Source organism: Nicotiana tabacum, chromosome 3 (assembly GCF_000715075.1).
Source record: "Nicotiana tabacum cultivar K326 chromosome 3, ASM71507v2, whole genome shotgun sequence".
NCBI lineage: Eukaryota > Viridiplantae > Streptophyta > Magnoliopsida > Solanales > Solanaceae > Nicotiana > Nicotiana tabacum.
The window spans coordinates 27561863-27572014 of NC_134082.1; positions in this window are offsets into that span (position 1 = coordinate 27561863).

A 10152-nucleotide genomic window follows, 5' to 3' on the forward strand; every position below is an offset into this window, starting at 1 on the left:
CTTCTACATTTCACAACACCTTTACCCTTCTTTTGGCAGCCGATGCTTGGGTACCCCAAGCGGTACCCGACCTCGAGGACTGGTTCTAGAAGTTAGCCGCCACCTCTTCCTATGATGAGTGTAAGTGGCACAAATTAGTGAAGGGCCAGTGGGAGGGCAAGAACCATGGTGAGTGTTTTCCCAAGTTTTAAATACCTTTCGTATATTGTTGTCGTCAATTTACTAATGTTCACTTACGCGGGCCTTGGTGATGCATCCGAGATGAGGCCGGCTCCGCCCGGGCAAAAAATCAAGCCTTCAAATCCGAAGTCTGAGAAGGACAACAAAAGAAAAAGGGTTTCAAAGCCTGAAGACCCTCAAGATAAGAAAACCCCGCTCGAAGGTTGCGGAAGAGATTTGCTCAAACATGCGCAAATTAGGCCCATGATTCCCTAGATGATGAAGAAAATGATGATGAAGACTCAACATTGGTGATTAGGACCAAGAAACCAATCCAGGCTGCCAAGCCTTCCGAACTGGAAACCTCATCCTGTGGTGAGGAGACCCCGAAGGAAGGAGCGGGAAAGGCCCCCGTGTCCCCTGAGGTTGACATGGTCCCTCTGTCTTCAACAACTCGGAAGGGGTAAATGTTGAGACCCCAATGCTAATGAGAACGCCCCGAGTGAAGAGCTCGGGGCAGCGACAACAGGTCACTCCCTTTCATTGCCAACTTATTCCGAGGGGGAAATCGAAGAAGCCAACGCTCTACGTATGCCCGATCCGAACAAGGTTGTCAAGGACGATCCCTTTTAGGGTTGCTACATTGGGATTGAGGATGCCAACGACCTTAATAATGCATCCACCATTTTCGAAGAGGCTCAACATCTTCACTCCCGGGTAAGTACTTGCCTTCATTATTGTAATTTTTTCTTTCTTTCTTTTCTTTTGACTAATATGTCTCCATTTCACTTAAAGGCCATCGTAAAGTTTAGAGCTGAGCTAATCCAATGTGAGGCCAAGCTCAAGAAAGCTTCGGGCGAAGAGAAGGCCCTGAAGCTCCTTTGTAGCCAGAAAGAAGAGGAGCTTAAGGATCTCTGAACCACATTGGCTAAAGCTAAAAAAAGTGAGTCCAAGCTAGATGAGTAGGTAAATGTGATATTAACAAGTACGGCCTTCTTGGCCCTACTTCGGAGGCTAACACTTCGATATCTTAGCTGCAGCAAAAGCTAGATATGATTGGGCGGCTCCGGGGCGAGGTAGATCAAGTTTGAGCTGATTGTCAGTGGAAGAAGAACATGAATCAACTTGCTCCCAATAAGGAAGCTGTTATGGCCCAACTGGCCTCGGCTTAAGCTCAGCTCTGATGCATTGAAGCAAAGGGTTTGTCTTAGGCCAAGAAAATTGAAGAGTTAGAGGTTGATCTAGCTAGAGCCCGGTTCGAAGCTGTACAGGCTAAGGCTGAAGCAGAGAAGACGAAGGCTACGCTGATAAATCCATTTCCATATACTTGAGGGAAGCTGTAGCCGTTCAAGTTGAGTTGAGGGAGGCCTCCGACCGGGGAAAGCGGAGCAATGAATTAGCCAAGTGCCAGGCCCGGAGGGAAACTCTCCAGGAAATCCATGCCCGAGGGTTCAACCTTGCTGAGGAGATAGCTGAAGCAAAGACGCGAGAAACCGATGATAGGTTTCTTGTCTCCTCCGATGATGAGGATGTAGCGAGTGGCTCCGGGGATGAGGAAGGTGAAAAATATGTTCCCGAGAGAGATGAGACTCCGGAAGATAGAGCCGCTGAAGATGTAGTTTCTGAAGACGACATTTCCGGGGGTGTGACCTCGAAAATAGATTAGGTTTTCTTTTTTGTGCAAGCGCCCCTTGTGGGCATTGTAAATATGTTTTGTAAATTTCCCTTATGAATATAAAGTATCTTTTTGCTCTATCCTCAATTTGTGTTGAATTTTTTTTTGTCCCCGTTTGTGGAAAATTTCGATGATTCAAATACTTAGCTCAAGTATCGGTTCAGACTCGTAATAAACCCTTAGGTTTTTATTCCTCAAGATAATACCCCTTAAGGTTTTAGATGGTCCTCGAGCTAAGCTTAAAATCAACTTGATGTGAGCTCAGAACAATGTGACTTTTGGGTCCGAGTTGAGTGAGAACGCAGTCTTAGACTCTTATAAGCTTTTGGCCTGATGTTTTAAGCGTCAATACCACACAAAAGGGGGGGATGATTTGTGTGGTATCCAATTTTCGCTTAACTAAACTATAGAAGGACCTGGTTCTTCTAGGTGTTCCAACTACTACTGTTTGTGGAATAATAAATACAAAAAATAAAGAACACAAAGATTTTTGCGTGGAAAACACCTGGCTCAAAAGGTGTAAAAACCATGACCTACTACTCAGTAGGATTTTCCCAAACTTCCACTAAAATCACTGAGCCAAAACAACATTTACAAAAACTCTTTGTAAATCTAAGGATTAACTCTAATCCCGTTGTAGCACACTGCCTCAATTGTTGCGACAACTTCAAATTAACTCTTAACTTGAACACTCTAGGTACCTAATACAATTGCTTCTATGAAAGCTGAAAGGTACAATATAAAATCACCTACTACAATTGAACAAGAATAAAAGATAGACACATGGAACTGGTTCTTTTATCTCGTTCAAGTAGCTTCAGGATTGCATACTCAAATCAGACATAAATTGCTTGCAAAATTGCCTTGCTCTTTTGCTCTCAATTTAAGTTTAACTTCTGCTTATGTGCATTACCTATAAAAGAGAACAACACTGACATTTAATAGGTTAGTAATCAGAGTTTGACTGGGATTCAATTGCTGCTCTTCTATCGTAGAAGAGTTCATAGTGATCTCAAACTATAACACTATCTTCTTCCTAAACTGTGTTCTCTTCATGTAAGGAGTCTTTCTCTCCTTATCCAATATGCAATCTTTTCAATCAGATCAGGAGATATTGCTTCTTGATCAGTTAGATTTATCTCCTTCACGTGCATCTCACATGTTTAGGTTGATCATGATTGTGCTTTACAAGATGGACCTGGTCCATATCTGAGTTCTTTTGTCAATCCTCAGAACTTCACCTGTTCTTGGGCCAACAAATTCCCCCTTTTTGATAATGACAATCTCTATTCTTTTTACTTACTTGGATCCTGTAAGAACTTAGCTGAACCATCAATTCAAAGTTTAGAAAATTCACTTATCATCAAGGACCAGGTTAATTAGGTTATAAATATCACTTAATTCAGAATGTGTAAAGCAATCTCTTCCCCTTTTGGCATCATCGAAAAGTTGCATACAAAATGTGATTCCTAGATTTTAATAAGTACTCATGGCCACTGGGGTGACTGCAAGTGCAATCATGGTTTAATCATCAGTAATCAAGAAAACATATTTAAACTATCAAGGAAAGATTAACATAGAACAAGAGCAAAAACAATAGATATCATTGATGGAGGATATGTTGCTACCACAATGCACAACCAGAAAACAAAAAAAACATTTAAACCATGAGCAAAAAGATAGAAAAATCCCTAATCCGGGTCACTGAAGGTACTAGAAAGCTAGAATTCCTAAGGCTTGGGGGAGCTAGAAGGTTGGTTTTGGGCTTGGAGAAGATTCAACATATTATGAAGAATTCCATCATTCTTCTTCTTTTCCTTGGCAAGCTCAGTATCCTTGGATTCACATTCCTGAACAAGAGCCCTGACTTTACTGTTGATAGGAGTCTTCTTGGATGAATTAGGTTCATTTGGGATGGCATTGACCAAATAGTCACAAGCAATCAGAGTGTTAATGCCAAAGTGATCCTTGCTTGAAGCCATTTCCCATTTGTTCAAAGGCACATTGCACCTATCCATAATCGTAGTCAGAATAAAGCCATAGGGGGTAGCATGAGCCTTTGATCCTTTGATGACCCTGTCCAGCATAATGATGATGAAGGCAGGCCAATTAATTTGCTTTCCACTTTCTAGGCACTCCATAAGAACTAGGTTCATATAATTTGCAATATGCCTTCTCTCCTATCTGGGCAGTAGGCACTTATTGACAAATTCAAACAAGACCTTGTGTTGAGGCCTCATTTCACTTTTCTGAACAGCCCTAGCCTCATTCACATCTTCAGCATCACAGAACCTCCTTGTAATGTCAAGGGTAGTAGGAAGGGAGTCCAAACAAGGCAACCTTTGCCTTATATAGTCATCAAACCCTTTAGAGGGTATATCAAGGATCTCTCCCAGTTTTTCTGCATCAAAGGATACTTGAACTCCTTTCACCAGGCTGTTGACCTTGCCATCCTTTACCTCTGCATTTTCCATGAACTCGATGATCTCATTCCTGGCTAGCCTACCATCCATCTGAAGGACCATGTCCTTCCACCCCTGAGCAGCTAAGACATCCACCATTCTCATCATTCCTGGATCCACTAGGTCTTTCAACTGACTACTCTTCAAAATCTTTCTTTTGCCAAACATGGCAAGCTTGTCTTGTTCACCATCAGACTCAGCATCTTCTTCTTCTCCACTCCATTCCTCATCTTTAGAAATTCTTACTGTTGATACCCAATTTTTTCCTCAAACTATTTTTAAATTTGCATATATGCCTTTAAATTTACTTTTTATAATAATTGGTACTTTTCCATAATTTTCCATATTATTATCAATTTATTTTCTAATTTATTCAGTACTTTATATCCAATAATTATTCATAAATTACATTATAAGTAATTTCAAAGTATTTCTTAGCTCAATATATCTTTTTTAATCCTATTAGGATTTAATCATTTCACAAATTAGCCAATTTGGCATTATTTGGCTATAATTACAATAATTTTGCAATTATAGCCTAATTGTACACTTTATGCTATTTTAATTCAATAATCAGTCATTTTATATTTTTAATATTAGTTAATTAACTTAATTTCACCTATTTATCATTAATTTAATTTCCTCCAATTACTAGCTATTTTTATTAATTATTTATCTAATTTTAATTGGGTATTTAACAAATAGCCAATTCTATTTTCAATTCTAGCCTAATTGAATCAGATCCCAACCCAATTTAATAACCCACCAGACCCAAGCCCAAACCCAAACCATACGCAACCCAATCCCTGGTCCAATCTGGACCGTTGATCAATTCTAATCAACGATCCAGATCCCCCCACACCATATTAAACCCTAATGACTACCCCCCTCTTCTCTCATTTCCCCTTTTCATTCTCTCTCAACCGGTCTCTCTATCTCTGGTTCTCTCTAGAACTTTCTCCTCTCCCCTCCTCTCCGATGGACCCTGTCCACTTTCTCCGGCCTCCTCCCTCGCTGGAAACCATGGTCTCTCATCATCTCCTGGCCTCTGCTACACCCCATGTCGGTTTAACACTACCCTAAGGTCCTCAAGTGAACCTGGAGCGGTTCAACTCCTACCCATGGTCCTTCATGCCATTTTTCGGCTACCTCCGGACGTTCGAGTAAGATCTATGAATTTTTCGGCTAAAACCGGTAACACTTTAAGGTTGTCTCATCTTCTCTGGGATCTATGAAACCCTAACTCTTAAGATTTTCCGATTTCTTTTAGATCTGTGTATATTATGAGCTTTTGTTGTTTTCCGCAAAGGATTTTCCGATTTTTCTAAAGTAACTCTTCATCTTCGAACTGGGGTTCTTAAACATCTTTCCAAAAACGCTTCTTTCTTCTGATTTTTGTATTAATCTGCGAGTCTCTATGTTTAAAATGTTTGTTTAAGCTTTCTTATCTATTCGAGTTATTCTGTTGAAAACCCTAATTTCGTCTCTTATACTTCTTAGATCTGTACATATCTGAGAAGGATCGAACTTATTTTTATTTGTTTTTATGGAAAATCTCTTGATTTTCGAGTGGCTTGTCATCTTCCTAAACTAGGGTTTCTGAAAATCCTTTTCTTCGAAATGCTTTCTTGTTCTAAATGCTTGATCCCCTGTGTCTATGTGTTTTGACTGATTTTGTTGAGTTCTTCCTTGACCCTAACTAGCCTAGGTCAAAAACCCTAATTTTTAGGGTTCTTAGTTTGGTTTTTGTGTATTAGCATGACTTACTGATTCTCATGTTTCTTTTGAGTTCTTGAGATTTCTGGTGATAGCCTTGCCTTGATATGCTTGTACTGAGTTTCTCAGCCTAGACTTACACCAATTCTATGTATTTGTGTTCATCTTGACTGTTCGCATCAAGACTTGCATCTTTCTCATTGATTCAGTATCGTTTGATCTTCATATTTTGCTAGAGTTGTGTGCCAATTCTTGACTACCCATGTCTTACTCTATTTATATGTTAAACATGCTGACTCTTTTCCATGACTTTCTCTTTGATTGATTCTGAATTCCTTATTACTTGGTGTGATTTGAACATTTTCCTTTGGACCCCCCCAACTCCTACCTTTCCACTTAATTTGATTAGTTGCTTGCCTTAATTAATTTTCACTTGCCTTGTCTGCATTGCTACTTAATTCTTTCTAATTGTTTCCTTAGTTTGATAACTTTCTGAACCTAGCCTTACTTACCTGTTCTATACTGGTATTATTTTGAAATCTTTCCTTATTTGTTATACTCCAGCCGTGTATGATTTGTTTTCTTACTTGTCACCTGCTCTTTACCATTTACACTGACTCCCTTAATTAAAAGGAAATTTGAATCAATTTTTATAATGAGTTCTATAATTACTGAAGAATTGATTCTTGCCTTATTTTAACCAGTTTTCAAACTACTATATAAATGACTCTTCTACAGTCTGGACAAAAAAAATCTGTTCATCTCTCTCTCACACAACTAAAAACTCTCTATTCTCTCTTCTGTGCTACTTGCTACTATCCTAAGCTAGTGGGCTGCAAGCCAAGGCTAGCTACTGCGCCTCTCCTATTTCTGCTTTGTATTTTGCTTTCTTCACTTCACTGGTATGTTCTAATTCAGATTTCAGTCCTCAAACCAACATGTTTCTATTACTGATACAATTCCTTGTATTTCTGATATGCTTTTAGTTACTATCTTTGTTGTCCAGCATGTAATTAGGATTCGGAAATCCCTCTACATGTTAAGGTATGCTTTACTTGTCAATCACCATCATGTTTCTGTATACTTAGTACATGTTTCTTACGTGAATCCCCATGATTGGTACATGGTCTTAGTTGTTTGATGTTGATATAATCCAATACCCTATTGTCCCCCTGATCCTCTGAACCTGTAGGAGTTTTTGATTGTCTGCTTGTATATGTTCATGCCTGCTACATGTTTGCCCTCACATGATCTATATTTGTCCCTCCAACCCCATTCTCTTGCTTGTGTTTGCTGGACTATTCCCGGTCCTTGGTATGATACTGACTTTGTTTTGGTTCTGAGATTGGTATGCATGCTCCTTCAAATTGTTTTCATCAGTTAAACTTTGTCATAAAGCTATTCCAATTAAGTCTCTCTTTTCAAAATTGTTTCTTACTTACCCTTTTTCAAAATTGTTTTCTTACTTAAACTCTTCAAAACTATGTCAAGCACTCTCACTCTACTCTTAGACCATTAAGTTCTGCCCCTTTTGTGTGAGCCTTGCCTTAGGATCCTTGAGCTCCCTCTAAACTTGGACACACAAAATTTGGCCTTTTCACACTGCACTTACTCTATCTTGGTTATTAAATCTGGGTGTGAGCACTACCCGGGATCCCCTGAGGTCATCAGGGACCTTTGACACACCCAGATATGAGGAAAATCTATGAAACAATCTTGGCATTTGAGGTGATTTATTACATAACTCAGAGAGAAAGTCCTAATCAGGTGTTGAGAATCTGGGCCTATTTTCAAGCTCTCTATAGTGTAACTTTTATTTTTCTTTTCTACGTGTGCAATTCATTTCACTATTGGTCTATAATAATCTTTTGTAAACAAGTATTGGGGTTGGCTAGTGAAAAGGGGAGGGTAGTTATATATGATATCAACATAAATGGGTAGACACCATGTCTTTGGTTTACATTTCCTATATGTGCATTAGAATCCATGTGTAAGATCAACCCATTCAAAGCATGTCCTACATTAGATACCATGTTCTTAGGTTTACTGTTTCAACATCTCATTTGGCATCACTTTACCACTTAGAAATCCTGCTTTAGGCTAAATAACAACATCAACATAAAACTGTTGCTCCTACACTTCTTGAAATCATGCTGTAACTCTTTGGGCATTTAGAAGCCATGCTCTATGAATTTTGCATATTCTGCAATCATTCTGCATTTTCATATGTACGTATTAGATACCTGTTTTAGGATCTCGTTCACACTCGCTCGGTCACGCTTAGTTAAACCAATAATGCATGAAAAAAGGACATAAAATAGTCTCATGTCTGATTATCTTGTTTAAGTGAAACTGGTCACAATCCCTGCATGTTTTTGCAACAATTAGAATAACATGCTTAGGTAAAGTAAATGTTTCAATAATTCTGATAACTGCTGCACATTATTTTACGCCTAGGCAAGCCTTAGGTGCTAAATTTGTCACAACTGGAAACATGTTTCTTTATGTATGCTGCTTAATTATCAACTGGTTTAAAATCAGTAGGCAAGCTTGATTAGGACATCCTATTTGAGTTATGTCATAAATATGACTCTGATGTTATCACTTAGATACCATGCTTAGAATTTGAATTCAGACCTTAATTGTGTATGAGTCATGCTATTTATGTGTGCTATGTGTGAAGGTATATCTAAGCCCTTCATTTGTCTTTCATGCTCCCCTTAATTGAAGTCCTACTTTTTTATATGTCGCTTTAGTATTTTACCTTTAAATATGAGGGTCTTCCTAGAACCTCCTTTTATAGGATAGGAGTCCTAAATTCCTCTGGGATTGATAGGAAGGGACGGGTAACAGCACGCAATAGGGGTCAAGACCAACCCTCGTTTTAATTACCTTCACGGGGCAGGAAAGTTTATATATGGATATGATGACCGGTGCATTAATACCAAGTGTCGCCCCTCTTTGAGGAGTGTCATACCGGGTATTGCATTGATGTGATCCATATTATAAACAAACCTAGGACACCCTTTTTACATTCCCAAATATGCTTAGATTGTAATTCTTTTCAAAATCTTACTTTTCATTAATTGTTTTTCAAACACTTGTGTATTTAAACTTAAATCCCCTACTCTTTGAGCCATAATTGTTATTTGCTAATTGTACAAATTCACAAAAACTGTCTAGCCGGGAACCACACTAGTGGATCCTAAGGGTTGCCTAACACCTTTCCCTTAGGATAATTTCAATCCCTTACCCTGTCTCTGGTTACCAAACGTAGTTATAAATGAACCCTATAGGTGCCCTAACGCACCTTAAATCGTTAGGTGGTGACTCTTCAAAATGCAAACCCCCTTTGCCAAAAGGAAAGAGTTGTCCCAACAAAAAATGTCATAAACCCGATTTTGCGAGAAAAAGGGGGCACGACAGCATGGCGACTCTGGGACTATCATGTCTTTTACCATTTCATACCGTTTTTATGAATTTGTACTCCTCCCTATGTGAAATTATTTGTTTAATTCCTTTAAGCGTTTAATTTCTTCAAAAGTAAAACTGACATATCTTTCTTGTTCCCTTCTTTTATAACTGCTTTAAATTATAAAACTGTTGTATTTATCGCTTTCTTAATGTGCAAATACATGTCAACATACTTTTAATTATTGCATAATCATGCTCCACATTTTACTCCACTCATGCCAAACAAATACTATAGCAATGCTTGATGAGTGGTTGCGCCCTTCCTATATCATTACCCCCTAAATTCGGAAAGGCTTATTTGCAATAAAACTAGTCGATCAGTGGTGCAGTCGACAGTTTTGTGCCTTCCCCCTTGAGTTTTCCACTCAAGGGTACCAGTCTAAAACCCCATAGAAACCTTACTCTATTTAAATCACGCATGCATCATGGTCAAACCTAGACGGGTCAGTTATGTTGTCCACATAATGATCCTTTAAGATAGCCTTGTCCAAAAGTCCACTAGGTTTCCCTAAACCCAAATGGACATCATCACGTTCTGTGCACTTATTTAGAGAATCAAATGCTTCATGCCAATTGTTGATATTAAATAGTCGAGTCTAGTGGGGGTAAGGACCTAACCTTGTTTAACTTGCAGAAATATGAGGCACGAAGTCCCTAGATTCGGCA